Genomic DNA, 17,870 nt, shown 5'->3' on the forward strand with positions numbered 1-17,870 from the left:
TTTTTGACTATTTCCTCACTCAAACATACAGTTTGGGAGCAATTAAGAGCCGAGCCTTTAATCTGTGGGAGATCTTCTGAAGAAGCAATAAATTCATTGAATAATTCTGCATTCTCTTTTCCTTCTATTACCAGGGTATCCTGCTTATTTTTAACTATGTAAATTTAATTGCACTGTCAGTGCAGTTGTGTCTATTCATGAGATCAATAAATTGCTTTTTATCCATTGTCCAAATAGCAAACAGGTCATCTATCAAGCGTTTAAAAAACATAAACTTGTTTACAAATTATTGCCCGTGTAGCCTACAGTATATAGGCAAAACTGAATCTAAATTTAAAGAGCGCATGAATATGCATAGAAGCACAATACGTCAGGCTCTAATCTCGGGCAAATGTGAGCATGCAGTAGCGCGTCACTTTGTAGATCAGAAGCATCCTTTATCAAGTTTAAGGTACCGCATGATAGATTGCATTCCTACCTCTATCAGAGGAGGCAACCGCGGTTTAAAACTTTTGCAGTGTGAAGCCAGATGGATTCATCGGCTTGATGTAATAGCCCCACGAGGGCTGAATGAGCAAATATCTTATTCCATCTTCCACTAAAATGTTTTTATCTCAGCATATATTGTTCTACTATGTAATGCAGTTATTATTGTCAAGATATGTTGTATATTTATTATAATTGTATATTTAATTATTTTGTTATTTGTATTGCCATGGTTACCACTATGTCACTTTACCTTGATGGCTTTTGTTTATGACGTCATCTACAACCAGCGAAAGGGGGTGTGTTGCCAGTTTTTGGAATCCAGCAGTGCACACACTCTCCTCTGAGTCTATGTAGTTGACGGAGATTTTGGTCACAGAATTACCTGAGCTAATTTGCAAACCTTTGAGAAACCAGCATTGGTGGTTTCCTTCATATAACTGTTCTCATTGAACCATCTTATCTTTTTTGATGATCTGTTTTGATGATCTACACCTCTGACAGCAAATTGGTGCAAATCTCTCAATCAAACTGATTTCTTTCTGCCCCTGATGAAGTCATGGCATCGATGAAATGCGTCAGACTGCGTACACCAACTTAGTGATCACCACTCTTAATATCCTTAAAGGATTCCCTATTACTATACCTTTTGATTTTATTGAAAGTTGTATACACAATTTGTTATTAAATACTTTTTACAACAATTGTTTTTCCATTAACTACTTCATAGCGCTCTCTGATCCTTTCTTTTTAATTTTATACCTACCGTTCCATACATAGGAATTTCATTTTTAAATTGTTTTATGTATATTTTGTCTATATATTCTTAATGTCCTAATGTGGTACATTTCTCTTTTTTTTTATCTATATGTCCTAACATCGTGATCTGACACCTAAAGTGGGAAACCGTGATAAAACCCATAAGGGAGACCTATGATCAAGAACATCACTCCATATGTTACCAGAAGTGGGGCACCAGTGCATACATTTTGTATAAGAGAAACTGCACATCGATTACCGGTTTCCTCCAGCCAGCATGTTTACCAACCGGAAAAGGGACAAAGAATCTGCCAATGAAACCACCGGAAGTGGGGCGTGATCTAAATACGCCCATCCACCCCACCGATCCAAATCGCTCAGTTTACCGCTCTCCTAACTGGAAGTGTGGAAAAAGATCCACCCACAAAAAGTCTGGAAGTGGGGCAGAAGTGCATGACATATGGCCACCGGTCTGACTACTCAGATTTTGGTACTCAAGTTAGAGCTTTGGTTGGCCCACTGACATAAACAGGTACTATTCTAGGCTACTCTCCCACTTACTTAAAATCTCCTTGAAAAAGACCCGAGTTAGGGTCAAAATGCGTTGAGGGTTGAAAGGAGTCAGAGCCTACAGACCAGTGGAAGGGAAAATTCCTGGGACCTGTCAAGACCTTGCCAAGTGCCAGTAACTGGGACTGTCAATTTTAGTAAGCACTGTTGAGAACTGTGTGTACCACTAAGTACTCCACATTTTCAGGTAATTCCCTTCTATTATAGATTCTGTTCTGTTTATTTTCTGTCACTCTCTTTTTGTGTAATTTGTCTCATTAAATTGGATTACACTATATTTGGCCTACTCTCTTTCATTTATATGCATCGATTTAATACTGTTGGGAGTTGATGTATGCAGAACAACACGTCTATAACCGTACCCACCATACACTAACCTAGGGAAATAAGATATTCTCCTCTCCCCTCTCTGAATATTGGTTAAGGGATTTCTTCTTTGTGTTCTCCTAGGAATATACATATATAGAACAAATAGGTCTATACTCCAAACTTTATACAAACTAGAGAGGAGGAGAAGAGGAGACACCCATCTCCTACCAGCAATGTGTAGTATCTTCTTACCTTGAACGTCAGTGGAGGGAACACAATCCTGAGTATTCATATACACTACTGTGGACAATTAAAGGTATTAAACATGCTCGTTCAATCGCTTTATATGCCTTTGAGCCAGGTGATTAATGATAGCCAAGCATGTTGAGCTGCTTTGTTTACTATTTAAACCCTGAGTGTGAACATCTCTAGGAACCCGCTGATGGATCGATCGGCCTGGTGTAAGCAGTTTGCCTTGGTGATTCATTTCACGCCATGTGATTGTTAAAACCCCTTGTGCACTACAAGGTGTTTTGCTGGACATTGGACTTGTGGTACTACCAGCGCTCATTTAACTTTGGTGTGTGTGTGTGTGTGTGTGTGTGTGTGTATGTATGTATGTATGTATGTATGTATGTATATATATATATATATGTATATATATATATATATGCTCGTTGTTGGTCCGGCACTCCATGCTTACTGCTTTTGATGTGCCCGGGTGCCCCCCTGGATGAGACGATGTCCACCAATAGTTACCAAACAATAACATGCGTCACTCCGGGATTGTATACCAAAAGTCAGTTTTACTGGTGTTTCACGGTCTATGCCGTTTCGGGCATACGCAACAACAACTGTGCAATAAAAAGTCCGACCGGGACCGCCAATGACCACTTCCGGGTTCACCCAGAAGTGACCTGCCTGTACTGGCAGCGGAGGATACCACACTGGGAAAGATAGAAAAAGTGCCAATACTTAATTTTAATCATCAAAGTGCGTCTGTGCATACATAAAACAGTTACATTGAATACATGGTGCAAATAATGTTAATAAACAGTTAAAAAATCACTTCTAAAAAGTTATAAAACCAATCTAATCTTTAAAAAATTATTTTTAATGGGTGTTGGATTAATAAAACCATACAAACACTTTAAATTTATTCAATTAGGGATTTCTCCACTGTCCTCTTCAGATCATGTTCTCCATCTTCATTATGTCCTTTGTTTTTATTGATTGTACCAATATTTTATGTACAAATCACACGGATTTGTTATAATTTACAGTGTGAACTTGCTCTGTATCATTCTGCTTTCAATGCCCCTGATGAAGTCAAGTTAGTGGCAAAACGCGTTGTGCTCACAACATCACTTGGAAGACATATTAATAAATATTTTTATACCATTTTACATTGGAATTTTACTGTGTATTGTATTGCTGGACACATTTTATATTGTTTGTATTGTGAAAATTTGGAATAGGCGCACCCTGAACTTTCCTCCTTTCTATCTCTAAACCTTTGGGTCCTGTCTAACAGGGGATCCCTCAGAGGTGCTGCCTTAAATCTGCTAAGTACGGTTGGGGTACTGTGTATCTATCTACATTATTTATATATATATATATATATATATATATATATATATATAATCTTGTGAGATGTCACTCCAGGACTTTAAATGAACAGGGTTTACTGTTTGACTATGGTGCTTCGGGCCGGGGGCCCGTCTTCGGGAAATGAACAGTAATTGCATACAATACCACAAAAATATATCTTACCAGTGCCCAGGCTTCCACACCATACATCTGCCCTCCTCTGACCTAGTCCAGTGTGAACTTCTGGGTTTCCTGACCAGAAGTGATGCGGCACCAGCAGGGGGGACGCGATGGCAGTGGGTCAGCTGTGCTCAAATATCAAACAATACATCTCTATTACATAAGAGTTACAAGAGAGACTTTCTCATACTGTGTAAATTGTAATTTGTTCAAAAAAGATTTTTTTGTGCAAATGACGTATTACTTCCAAGAGGTGTCAATACTTTTAAGTGGCCACAAGATGGTGCTCACATGATATATAGCCTATGTATCACATTTTTAAAACAATTTTCTGGTATTTATGTTAACCAGCACCTCCTGTTATCACTCCTATTATGTTTACCAGTGTTGTGATTCAGATCCAAGTGATGCTGACTCAAAATATCAAAATTATGGAAAAAAATATATACATGCATCAAACATATTATATATATATATATATATATATATATATATATATATATATATGTATAGAGAGAGAGAGAGAGAGAGATACAGAGTACCACCGCACTCGCCATTCCTATGAATGGGGTGCAAACAGCACTCGCCATTCCCAGCTAGGGGTGCAGTGGCCTGTAACCATATGCTCTAATAAATACAGATACAGGGGCTCAACACTCAGCATAATGAACTAACTCACCTTAATATACAAATAATCAAATAAATAATGGGGTTTTAGTTCATGAATTGATCAATGCATTTAAGCTTGCAGCCCATCGCCAAAGGGACCCCATTTCACTGCAAGTCCTACATTAACAACTGGTCTCTTAAGAGCCTGGCAACTGCTGACACATCATAGCTAAAGTGGACATGTGTTTTTTCCTGGTTTAAAGCTCAACTGCCAAGTGCCTTATGGCTTTTAAAGATGAGGCAGTCACCTAACACAACACCTGACTTAGAATTAAAGGGGCATCTGTCACAGGTTACAGATAAATTTGCTTATCTGGGGTGCATGAGAAAGCTATGATCACAGTAACAAAAGTTAATTAGAAATTAACCCAGATCAGGGGCGGATCTCGACTTTTCTTCTAGGGGGGGGGGGGGGGGGGGGGGGCGGTTTACTATATAATCTTCACCCTCCCCCCTCCAGTCCTTACTCCTCCCCTTCCCAGCCTTGACTCCTCCCTTTTCCAGCCTTGACTCTTCCCCATCCCAGTCTTGTCTCCTCCATCCATGGGTATATACAGTGGGTAGCAGGAAAAGTATTGGCATCTAAAATGTTAGGGACCACAAGCAATTTGAATAAGGCATTACTACTTACAGTATCTCCAGATTTTTTTTTTTTTACATACTCACCTGGTCCCCCAACATCCATGGTGACCATCGGATTAATCTTTAACGGCATCTCCGGACCCAAGGATGCACTGCACACGTCACCAGCCCATCCATGCAATGCATCCTTGGGAACGGGTATGCAAATGAAGATGAATCCGATGGTCGCTGTGGAAACTGGGGGAAGAGGTGAGTATGAAAAAAGGTGCCGGGGGGAACAAATACATTTCGAAGTATTCTGAAAACCTGCTGTAAATGTACATGTATTGTCAAAGATAAACTTGTATGTAATGAGTAACATCATGAAATGGGCACTGAGACTAGGGACAGCAGTCACCTAGAAAGGGCCAATGTATCCATCGGCGGTACTTATGAGTTATCTGGGCGCCCGATTTCTAAATCGGGTCGGATCGGGCACATCGCATCGCATCGCATCGCATGCGACCATCGGATGCGATGCGATGCGATGCGATGACCCGATTTTTCCATAGGAATCAATGTTAAAATGGACGGAGTCCATTTTAACATGGAATTCAGTGGGAAAAAGGGGTCCTTTTCATACCCCTACTATCCAAGTGGGCATGGAGTTGGATATAAACCTGTGGCGAGCGTAGCGAGCCACCGAGCCCGAAGCGTGGCGAGGGGACACAGAATACCGTCCCCTCACGGGGCTCGCTTCGCTCGCCACGCTTCGGGCTCGGTGGCTCGCTACGCTCGCCACAGGTTTATATCCAACTCCATGCCCACTTGGATAGTAGGGGTATGAAAAGGACCCCTTTTTCCCATTGAATTCCATGTTAAAATGGACTCCGTCAATTTTAACATTGATTCCTATGGAAAAATCGGGTCATCGCATCCGATGGTCGCATGCGATGCGATGCGATGCGATATCGCATCGCATCGCATCTGATTGTATGCCTTAACTTAAGGCATACAATCAAAAAATCGGGCGCCCAGATAACTCATAAGTACCCCATCGGCTAATTCAGAAGGCAGCCTAGGGTGATAATGCCACTATTAAGCCTCTTTATCCTCTGTATCTTTCTTCTATATTTGGGTAAATGCTCATGTTAATTAAGGGAAAGAGCTCTGTAGCTTTTGCCTCCCACTCCCCCTCCTGTCTATATGCACTCAACAGCGGCAGCAGTAACAGGAATCCTCCGTGGGTCATCTGCTGAATGTACACAAGTAAAGAGTTAAAGATCACACTTTACAAGGCAGGAGGGGGACGCTGGCTGCCGGAGCTGGAGATAAGAAGTTTCATACCTGAGCTGCTTTCCCATTGTGTGAGCGGCTGCCTCCGATCATCTTTCTGCAGGACAAAAGCCGCCTGCACAGCGTCATGTCACTGCCTGGCTGTCCTCTCACACAGCGTCCAGCAGCAGGCTGTATGTAAATCTGACTGATAGCCAGAACCGGCGGCCAGCATGAGACGGGAGGACCTTAGGGGGGGGGGGGGCGATCACCCTCTTTGCCCCCTCTGTATCCGTTCATGACCCACATATATAGATACAGAGTACCGCTGCACTCGCCATTCCTACGAATGGGGGTGCAAACAGCACTGGCCATTCCCAGGTTGGGATTCAGTGGCCTGTGACCACATGCTCTAATAAATACAAATACAGGGGCTCAACATAATACATACATACAATCTTTTTGCACAGTGTTGAGCTCCATCTAGGTCAATTAGAAAAGGGAAACCAGCATATATTTCTTTGTAAGAATGGATAAGCCCAATATATCATTTGCATTTTTAATTACTCATATCCAATGTTTTATCAAATTGTTAGATCTTTATCAGCTACTAATAATTTACTATTCCAAAAAACAACTAAGGTTTAAAGCCTCATTTAATCCATTGGGATTGATGGTGTTTAATTTATCAATCCACCGGTTTTTCTTATACCCCTTTTACACCAGAGGTTGGACCCGGGATATTGCCGCTCCAGTCCGGGGTGGGGTGTAAATCGGCTGAAAAAAATAACATGGGTACTGTTCCCTGGGAATCTGACCCGGCAAATTTTCAGGGTCGGACACAGGGCTTATCCGGGGCTCAGGGTGGTGTAAATGTCATTATCCGGGTTATTTGGCTGGGAGAAGGCTGCGAAGAGCTGATTGGTGCTTCTGCGGCTATGACAGATGATTTAATCTGCCGGAGATCCGCACAGGGCACATGACAGCACATGGAGCATCGCAGCAGAAGCAGCGTTACCACGCTGTGTGCAGTCTGTGCCCTACACTACAGCAACAGTCTTTGCTGGAAGCACTCTCCCCAGTGTCTTTACAGCCTCATGTGTTTACAGCAACACATGCTGGCTGTCACGCAGTGTGTCACACAGCATCACCCTCAGCCTGACAGACCCCACCCCCTCACTTTTCCCTTTCTTGTGACCTCATCTCAAACAGCCCCAAAGGTCCGTTTTTAATGACACAGCAGGGAAAGACAGGGCTGATCAGTTTTCAGTGTAAAAGCGCATTACACGGGAATAACCCAGATTGAAGTGCAGTCTAAATGGGGTCTGAGGCAGGGCATGCCCTGGCAATTTCCTGTGTTCTATTTCCCAGGTGCTACCCGGCATTCTGGTGTAAAAGTGGTGTTACATACAGCTGGAGCACCCATCATTCATTCGGGGGCTGGCGATAGATCATCAGCAGCCAGAAGGGGGCGCAAGCAAGAGATGCTCGTGCGCCCTGTTCTGATGGTGCTCCCCGTCAGTCCCCACCGCCTCCCCGCACCCCACCAACCCTGCCCGTCTCACCAAGTGACTGGGACGCACATGCGTGCGTGCAAGATGCTCGCGCATCCCAGTCAGCTGGAGCCCCTCTCCACCAGTGCTCACCAGTGGGGACATTCTGGTGAGCCCTGGAGATGAATTAGAGGGGCTCTATCTGTAAAAGCTGCTTGTCCCTACCACCCCCTCTTGAATCCCAACTTAACATCCCTTTCGCTCTCTATAGAACTCACTCATTTCAGTTAAAGCTTCTCTCAATGGTCTTTTGGCTGAGAAGAAGACAGATTCCTATGATGGCTCCAACAGCTTTTTTATGAAAAGAGCAATAAATCCTATACCTTGCTTGCACACAAGCTTAAAGCTATGAGGGCTCTGATGCCATTGCAGCACTAAAGGATGACTAAGGATCCTTGCAATACATCCCCACTGTTATCAACTCTATTTTCAAAACATAGTACAGTATGAGCATATTTATAATCTTAAGGACTCCTTAGACTCTCCACCACCATCTGATACATTCACCTCTGACTATTTATTCTCTTGTAACCTTCCCTCAATAGACTCAGATACATCTTCAACCCTCAACAAACCTATTACGGTTGATTAAGTGTTTTCAGCCAGAAACCTTTGAAAGCACCCAGCCCAGATGGGTTTCCAATGTCTTACTATAAGACATTTCAGAGAACCCTTACGCCACGTCTCACACAAATGTTTAATCTCATATTAGATGGGTTCCCGTTTCACTCAGAAACCACTAAGGCTACTAGACCATCCTATATTACTTCTCAACACCGCAAAGGTACTAGCTAACAGACTCAACCCAATCCTTCCCAATCTTATCCACCCAGACCAAGTACAATCTTATGGCTATTCTAAGATTTCATATTATCCTTAAAAGGGTCCTGTGAAATCCTTTTCTTTTAGTGTTCTTATCTCAAGGAAGACCTTTGCTAATAGGGTTCTAAAAAGTTATGAATAAACCGTAGAATGTTAAGGATTGCCTATTTGGCCGATTCCAATACGGCTAATACAGTCGCCTGTACAAAGATGGAAATATTTTCATTTGGAGGTAAGTGAGGCAATTATGAACTTCTCCCACAGGTATGATTCTGTTGGCCATACCTGTGGGAGAACGTTCTGCACCTTGAAAACGGGGTTATCACCCTGAAACGTCGGTTACCTGTTATTTTGCGCCATCTATATGATAAAAACTTTTTTCATATCAATTAAGTCTCTGAGTGCCGCTAATTTCAGGAAGAGGAGTGCCAGTCCGTCTACCCACTGTGTGTATATGTATATATATATATATATATATATATATATATATATATATATATATATATACACAAAATTATTACTACTGCTGAAAATATATCCTATTTTAATGTTTAGCATGTTTATATTGAAAGCAATGTTAATTATTTTTGTTGCAGTCCTTCATTGAGACCCTCCTTTTCAGGGTACTTACCATTTTGGGTCTTTCCTTCTGCCTTCCTTTTCCTTCTTTTTTTGGGGTGGCCTCCCACAGGTTTTCCGATGGTTTTCTTATGTTTAGATTTTTAAATTCAATAATTTTTATTGATTTTTAGACAAACATATAAAATACATGGAATATGTCTTGTAGTGTAAAGCAGACAAGATGCAAGAGTATAGGATATATTTACCACAATATTAGTAACATCATGTCGGTATAGAAAGCACATATCGTAACCGGATGTGTATATATTTATACCATCCCCTGTTATGGAAGGATAGTTCAGTATCTACCCAAAGGCGCCATTTGGGTAAAATCAGCGATAGACAAACAGGCGGAAATATTATGCTAGGATGTATGCAGTACAACGCTTATCTTCAAATTTAACACAGGAAATCTACATGCCCCATTGGGGTTCACTAGCAAAAAAAAGATACTATTATCAACCAGTCTGTCAAGAAAAAATAAATAAATATAATAACATATAGGATATGAAAAGCCCAAAACAAACCTCCCCTGTAACCCCCCACCCTGTACAACCTGCCCCCAAATAAGGCGCACCTGGATCCCTTAACCGTACCCCCCTATTCTAACCTATACTAGTCTAAACAAACTCCCCCCTCCCTAAAATAATAAAATGAACACAGGATATAAAAAAACTGGTGTGTTGAGGGCTATAAACTTTAGACTATACTGTGCATTGTAGCACAGATATATAGTGACTAATGATGTAGGGCCGTATAAGAGAAGTGAAACTGACACCTGCGTGTTAATAAACTGAGAGAGACAAACAGTGGGAACAGCAAAATATATAAAAAACAGAAAAGGATATCTCAAATTACAATGTGGTGCCTAGTATTAGTCCAGCCATTTTTTGAAACCAGGAAAAGAGGATATAGAACCAGGATCTTCGCCATCAGCAAAAGGAAAAGTAGGATAAGTTCCACAGCAAGAATATAAACAATTCCAGCTTGATGTGAAGTACATTGTATGGAAGTGAGGCAGCTCCGAGCAGACATCAGCAAATACGAAACAGCAAAGCAGGGTCTCGAAATCAGACCGGTCATTAGGGGAGAACATGTCGAATGTAGTATTCAGGTCTGAAGCAGGAGAATTCAGGCGACCCCTATTCGTAGATACATCATCCGCAGCAATTATATTGCAACCTCCAGGTGTGTGTAAGGAGTGTGAAACACCCCCCTGTATATCATCCAACTGGCGATGGATCCTAGCAGCAGAGGCATATATCTCACGCAGGATCTGTGAAATACAGGATTCCATAGTCATCCAAGTAAAAAAGTCCACTTATAGCAATGTAAAAAGATAGCAGGTTGTCGTGTAGCAGGTCACTGCCAGCAGTATCTTTACAGGAGCAATGACGCTGGCACAACACTATATGGTCTCCAAGCAGCCACACTGAAAGGATTGCGAAGCCGACAGGGACTCCAAATCACACCAGCACCAGTTGGCAGCCAGAGGGTCCAAGATGACCCGCAGCAAATTCCCAGCCCAGTGAGTAAGCGAGTGGGGCAAGGCGGCGCCGACTCCCTCCGTGCGGACCGTGCAGTGCGTCTCAGGAGAGGCCGCTTCCTGCTTTCCCCACTCACACTCCGGAGACACACCAGCACACACCACCCCCTCGCACTAGACCCCCAGAGCTGGGCACCATGCATCAGGGTGAAACAGGGGAGATGTCCTCTGCAGCAGCGTGTCCAGCGCCGGGAACCGCAGCCGCCAGACAAGGCCACAACAGAGATGCCGGAGGTGAAGAAGCCAAGATGGCGCCCGGCAGCATGGAGGATAGGAGACCCAAACAGTCACAGCAGACTGTGCCAGACACTGACTGGAGCCGTGGTCAGCACAAAAGTCCAGAAGAGGCTCCGGGGATCAGGTGGGGGACCAGGAGACCCCCAATCTCTAGAGCAGGATTGGTAGCAGGATTTTGACGGAGCCCTCACCACACACGTCCGCACAGGTATCTAGTCAAGCCACGCCCGCCCTTATGTTTAGATTTTTATGCAAATTGTCCCTGTATGACTCATTATGTTGCTTAAACTATTGTCTGCTAATGTTTAATGGTTTGAACTCCCCTAGCAAGCGTACAGTTTTAATGGGAACCTGCAGGAGAGAGAAGTCTGATATTGTCTTCCAGCAAGAGACTCATCTCACAGGTTCCCACTCTCAACTTAAGGCCCGTTTGTTCTCCCAGACCTTCTTTGCTTCAGCAGTTTGCAAAAAATGTGGAGTAGCCATCTTAACTCACCGTAATGTTCCTTTTGTCCCTATCAAGAGTGTTTTCTCCCCGTAATTGGCACCTTTCACTCTGTAACCCTAATTCTAGTTTCAATATATGCCCCCAACCAGGATCAATCATAGTTCTTTGATGCCATGTTTAAATGCTTAGGTAGAGTTGCCCAGGGTCATATTATTATTGGGGGAGACTTTATTACGAATATTGACCCACTTATAGATAGAACCAGGGCCGGCGCCACCACTAGGCAAACCTAGGCATTTGCCTAGGGCGCCGGCCACTGGAGGGCGGAAAATGCCGCCCGGGTACCTGTCCTACCGGCGCTGTCTATTTCAATCTGGCGGCGGAGGCAGCGGGGGTCCCTGCAGTCTATTAAAAATCACGAGCGCTATCCGCCGGGCTATGCGGAAGCGCTTCTAGTGTGAAAACTCTGGCAGCACGGCGCACGCTGATCTCAGCCAATCAGCGTGCTGCCAGTGTTTTCACATTAGAAGCGCTTCCGCATAGCCCGGCGGATAGCGCTCGTGATTTTTAATAGACTGCAGGGACCCCCGCTGCCTCCGCCGCCAGATTGAAATAGACTGCGCCGAACGACAGGTACCACCCCACACACCCACACCCACCCCCCCCCCCACACCCACCCACCCCCCCCCCCCGGCACCGGGGCGCCCCCAGCCCGACTCGCCTGGGGCGCTCCGGTGCCTTGCACCGGCCCTGGATAGAACTCCCCCTCCTCCTCATACCTCTTTAACAGGTGTCCTTAGGGCTTCCTGCACCCTTATTGCTTCCCTTAAACAACATATTATATGTGACTCCTGGCACTTAAAACACCCTCACACTAAAGATTACACTCACTTTTCTGCCCCACATCAGTATTACTCTAGGATTGACATGATCCATATCTCCTCAGGTAACAGAGGCAGGTATTACCTCATTGATATGGACAGACCATGCAGGTACATTCTTATAAACATCTGTCAATCTCCTACCAGGAGACCCAAATGGCGCCTAAACAATTACCTTGTTCAACACTCATAAGCTTTAGCTGAAATTCAGCTTCCAATTACACAGTATTTTAAAGAGAACGTTTGACCTGATAACTCTCCGGGGAATCCTCTGGGAGGCTCATAAAGCCACCATTAGAGGTTCCCTTATTGCAAAATCTTTCGCGGTCCAGAAACAATCAGCAGCAGAGATTCAAGCTGTGGAATCTCAGCTTGCAATGCTATTATCCCAACACAAGATGTCCCCAAGCTCCTCTGTGTTTTCACAAAGAGAGGCCCTAAGAGGTCAATTAAATACCCTCTTATCATACTGTGCAGCAACTATTTTACAAAAACTACACCAATGATTTTATGACAAAGCTGATAAAATCAACTCTTTACTAGCCAACAAACTACGACACCAGAAAGCATTGAGTGCTAGAGACAAATTATTCTCCCAGAAACCAGACTCCCTCACTTATGATCCCGAAATGATGGCTGAGGAATTTTGGACATTTTAAAGTTCCCTATATAATTTAGCAGATTCCTCTTTCACCTCTCCTACAGAGGGTCTGCACTCTTACCGAATCTCATCTGTCTATGGTTAATACGGTACTTGTTTCCTAGCACGGCCACACCGATTAAGATCGGGGTGGTCGTGCTGAAAAAAATCGGGTCGATCGCATCGCATGCGATTTGGTCGCATGCGATGCGATCGACGCGACCGACCGATTTTTGACCCGATTTTTTTCATTGAATCCAATGTAAATTGGGTCCCTGGGACCCAATTTTACATTGTATTCAATGAAAAAAATTCCCAACCCCCCCAAATTGAAGCGCGTAAACAGCAGCCCACGATAGACGCATACCCGAAGCGTGGCGAGCGCAGCGAGCCCGCGAGGGGCGGCGGTACGCGTCCTCCGACCTTTTCATGCCCTACTATCCACTAGGGCGTGGAGTGAGAATAGAATAGTGTGGCGAGCGCAGCGAGCCACCGAGCCCGAAGCGTGGCGAGCGCAGCGAGCCCCGCGAGGGGACGCGGATACCTTCACAGGTAAACGCGTCCCTTCGCGGGCTTCACAGGTGTCCGCGTCGCCACGGACACCTGTGAAGCCCGCAAGGGGACGCGTATAACTGTGAAGGTATCCGCGTCCCCTCGCGGGGCTCGCTGCGCTCGCCACGCTTCGGGCTCGGTGGCTCGCTGCGCTCGCCACACTATTCTATTCTCACTCCACGCCCTAGTGGATAGTAGGGCATGAAAAGGTCGGAGGACGCGTACCGCCGCCCCTCGCGGGCTCGCTGCGCTCGCCACGCTTCGGGTTGGCGTCTATCGTGGGGCGACGACGGGGACATCTATAATGTGAAATGGGTCATATGGACCCATTTCACATTTTTTTACATTTTTACACCATTTCAATGTTAAAAAATTTTTTAACATTGAATCCTATGCAAAAATCGGGGGCATCGCGTCGCATCGCGTCGGGACCAATGTTAATGGTCCCGACCGACGCGATGCCCCCGATATTTTACCTTTCCCGACAAAATTTCAATGTTAAAATATTTTTTAGGTACTTATGTAATATCTGGGCTCCCGTTTTTCTTATGAGACCGCGTCCCCTCGCGGGACTCGCTGCGCTCGCCACGCTTCGGGCACGGTGGCTCGCTGCGCTCGCCACACTATATAAAATCAACTCCATGCGTAGTTGGATAGTAGGGGTATGAAAAAATGGGGTGCATTTAACATGGGAGCCCAGATAATACATAAGTACCATTTTTTAACATTGAAGTCTATGGAAATATCGGGGGCATCGCGTCGGTCGCGTCGGGACCAATGTTAATGGTCCCGACCGACGCGATGCCCCCGATATTTTATCCTAGCCGGCAAAATGGACCTGATTTCAAAAGAAATCGGGTCCATCGTGGGTAATCGTGTCCCTTAAGTAAGGGACACGATTACTCACGATTGTGGCCGTGCTAGGAAACAAGTACCGTTAATACTCATATCTCAGAGGAAGTGACGATAGCTGCCATATGCTCTATGCATACCTCCACTTTAAGGCCCAATATTACAAACTCTTTGCAAAGGAATTGGCCCCATATCTCACCTCACTTTTTAACAATGTTTTAGAGAGCACATCTTTTGCACCGGAGACAACTCTGGCGGACATTGTGGTAATTCTGAAGCCCGACCAAATGTCCCAACTAGGCCAATATCATTATTAAATGTCGATCTGAAGCTCTATGCCAAAATCCTGGCTTTTCATTTAGCTCTTCTCCTCCCACAATTGATACCCCCAGACCAAGTTGGATTTATCCCAGGACACCAAGCATCTGATAATACTAGACAGGCAGTATACTTGATATATTCCAATCAAAAACAGAACCTTCCCTCCCTTGTCCTGGCACTCAAAGAAAAAGCTTTCGACCATATATATCGGCCCTTTGCTTTTGCTGTCCTCGAGAGAATGGGTTTTGCTGGAAGATTTTTGGATGGTATTCATGCGCTATATCACAACCGTATAGCATGAGTCTCTGTCAATGGAGCTGTCTCTGACAGCTTTGGAATTGCTAATGGTACCCGTCAGGGTTGTCCTCTCCCCCCACTCATTTTTGCTCTCTTTACGGAACCTCTGGCGGCAAGGATATGCAATAATAAAACAACCCACGGCATTCGTACAGGGCCCTCCGAACATAAAATTGCATTGTATACTGATGATGTATTAATATCCATCTTGGATTTAACTTAACTTTGAACATTCAGATTATAAAATAAATGTACAAAAGACTTAGGGGCAGATTTATTAAGCTTGGAGAAGAGATAAACTGGAGATAAAGCGGAGAAAAGGTAAAAGGAGATAAAGCATAGCCAATCAGCTGTGTTTGAAAAAGACAGTTGGGAGTTGATTGGCTGGTGCTTTATCTCCTTTTACCTTTTCTCCGCTTTATCTCCAGTTTATCTCTTCTCCAAGCGTTATAAATCTGCCCCTAAGGTCCTTGTTTTTCATATTCCACAATCACTCATGCTGGATATGGAGGCCCTGCTTCCCTGTAATTGGCACAAAAGACAAATCAAATATGTAGGGATCTTTCTGACCCACCATCATCATCAACTGTTTCCAGAAGAATTCGCTTGCCTTTTAGATACCATTAAATCTGATCTCACTATGTGGTCTACCTATTTCATTTCTTGAATAGGAAGAATTAACTATGTTAAAATGAACCTCCTCCCTCGTCTCCTTTACTTATTTTAAACCCTTCCAATATATATCCCTCCCTATGTTTTTAAATCTCTACAACATCAAACCACCCATTTTACAGGCATCTGGGACAAAAACGCCCACGGATTAGACTTAAACTGCTTCAACGCCCTGCTAGACAGGGAGGTTTAGGTATTCCTGATTTTCAAAAATATTATTATGCTGCACAGTTATGCCAATGTGTCCACTGGTGCAATCCTGGGGGTGCAGGGAAGGTCTGGGTGAACATTGAGGCAGTAGAGTTGGGAATGACCATAATGTCCTCCCTGCTGTGGCTCCCTGGGATTAAGCGTCCCTGTGCAACACTCTCCGACCCAGTGGTCTCTCATTCATTAGCTATCTGGGATTTTGCTAATAAGTTTTGGTTTAACCCCAAACCCATCCCCACTGATCCCATTGTTTCATAACCCACATTTCCTTGTCTTTGTAAATCTTGGAGACTTGGAAATATTTCCATATAGCCAGTGATACCAGTTTTCCTCAGTTCTCGGATATTCATGATAGAACGGCGGTCCCAACCACAGATTTTTTCGATACTTGCAAAATTCGACACTTCAACTCTAAAACTGTAACTACTGTCACTGCTAGACCCCTTCCTTTGAATTTATTTGCTGGAAAAGATCATCCACTAGAAACTGATATCTATAATATATCCACTCTTAGGAGAGGATACGAGTACTAATAGAGACCCGCATGGGAACGAGATTTAGGATACTATATGGATTCTGAAGAATGGGCTGAAATTTGTGACAATGCTGCCTCCAGTTCAATATGTGTGAGGATTATGGAAAATGTATACAAACTGCTATGTTGTTGGTATTATGTACCCTCTCATTTAAAAACTATGATGGCAGATACTTCAGATAGGTGTTGGAGGGGTTCTGCTGTGGAGGGTACATTTCTGGTGGTCCTGTCCAAAAATGACCAATACTTGGAGAGAAGTTATCACCCTCCTCTCAAGTCTATTTGACTGTTCCCACTGATCCCAAATACTTCCTGCTTCCCATAACTCTACCCTCTCTCACTCACCACCGGAACAAACTATTCCATCATATAATATCTGCTATGACATTTCAAATTGCTGTTGGATTGGAAAAAGCCCTCCCCAGCCCCCTTGCAAGCGAATGTGTCCTGTATTTGGTGTGTTTATAAAATGGAGTACATGACGGCTGTTATACATAATTCCTTCAAAACATTTAACAAAACTTGGCCTCCCTGGCTGTCCTCTCAAAATCCCCCCCTCCCCCATTTAGTTTCTAAAACATTTGTCAGAGTCATCCCTTCTTCTTCTTTTTTTTCTTTCTTCCTGTCCATCTCTTTCTTTTTTTCCCCTCCTCTCTCTCTTTCCTGTCTGTTTTCTTTCTTCTTCTTATTTCTATTTTTCCTATTACTCGCTTTTGGTCCTTATACATGCCTCGCTGAAATGTTCTCCCGGGTGGTCTGCCACACTGCCGTCGTGAGGTTCTTTCTCTCTTGTCTCAAATCTAAAAACTCTGAATCACTTTATTGTAAGCTAATTCACCATTGTAATTGCCAAGGTACTCTGTTATACTTGTCAATTGTATGTGATTCATTCAATAAAGAGTGTTTTTTTTTTAAAAATACACACTTGGGAAGACAATCACATCAGTCACAGGTTCCTATTCATTATACCATAACAGTTTACTCAGAGCAGGACTTGGAGACAGTGCTGTAACCCCTGACAATGCTGAACCTCCTTCCTAAGAATGGCACCGGGAGTTTTTCTGATCCACCATTCCAGTTTCTCCTGTGCCACAACAACTACCTTGTTGCTTTCATATGCGTATGTGACAGTATGTGACACAGTATACAAGGCTTTGGGAATGTATTACCTCACAGAGAACAGTCATTTATATTTATATATTATATAACACGAGGGACAGTGGCACACATCTTTCACCTACACTAAAGGTGCATACACACTGTACAATTTTTTTTAACCAATTT

General features: G+C 43.8%; 1 protein-coding gene across 7 annotated transcripts in view; it reads left to right on the top strand.

Moving 5' to 3' along the window:
• Positions 1–17,870, top strand: part of LOC146050389 (uncharacterized) — a 100,608-nt gene that overhangs the window by 40,570 nt on the left and 42,168 nt on the right. For 3 of the 7 annotated variants that reach the window (XM_083167372.1, XM_083167373.1, XM_083167374.1), the window contains one exon: positions 1,386–2,002. The exons of the other annotated variants lie outside the window; for them this stretch is intronic. The gene's annotated coding sequence lies outside the window, so the exon portion shown is untranslated. The remainder of the gene's footprint in view (positions 1–1,385; positions 2,003–17,870) is intronic. 7 annotated transcript variants of the gene reach the window in all.

Source organism: Crinia signifera, chromosome 12, assembly GCF_055691185.1.
Source record: "Crinia signifera chromosome 12, ASM5569118v1, whole genome shotgun sequence".
Taxonomy (NCBI): domain Eukaryota; kingdom Metazoa; phylum Chordata; class Amphibia; order Anura; family Myobatrachidae; genus Crinia; species Crinia signifera.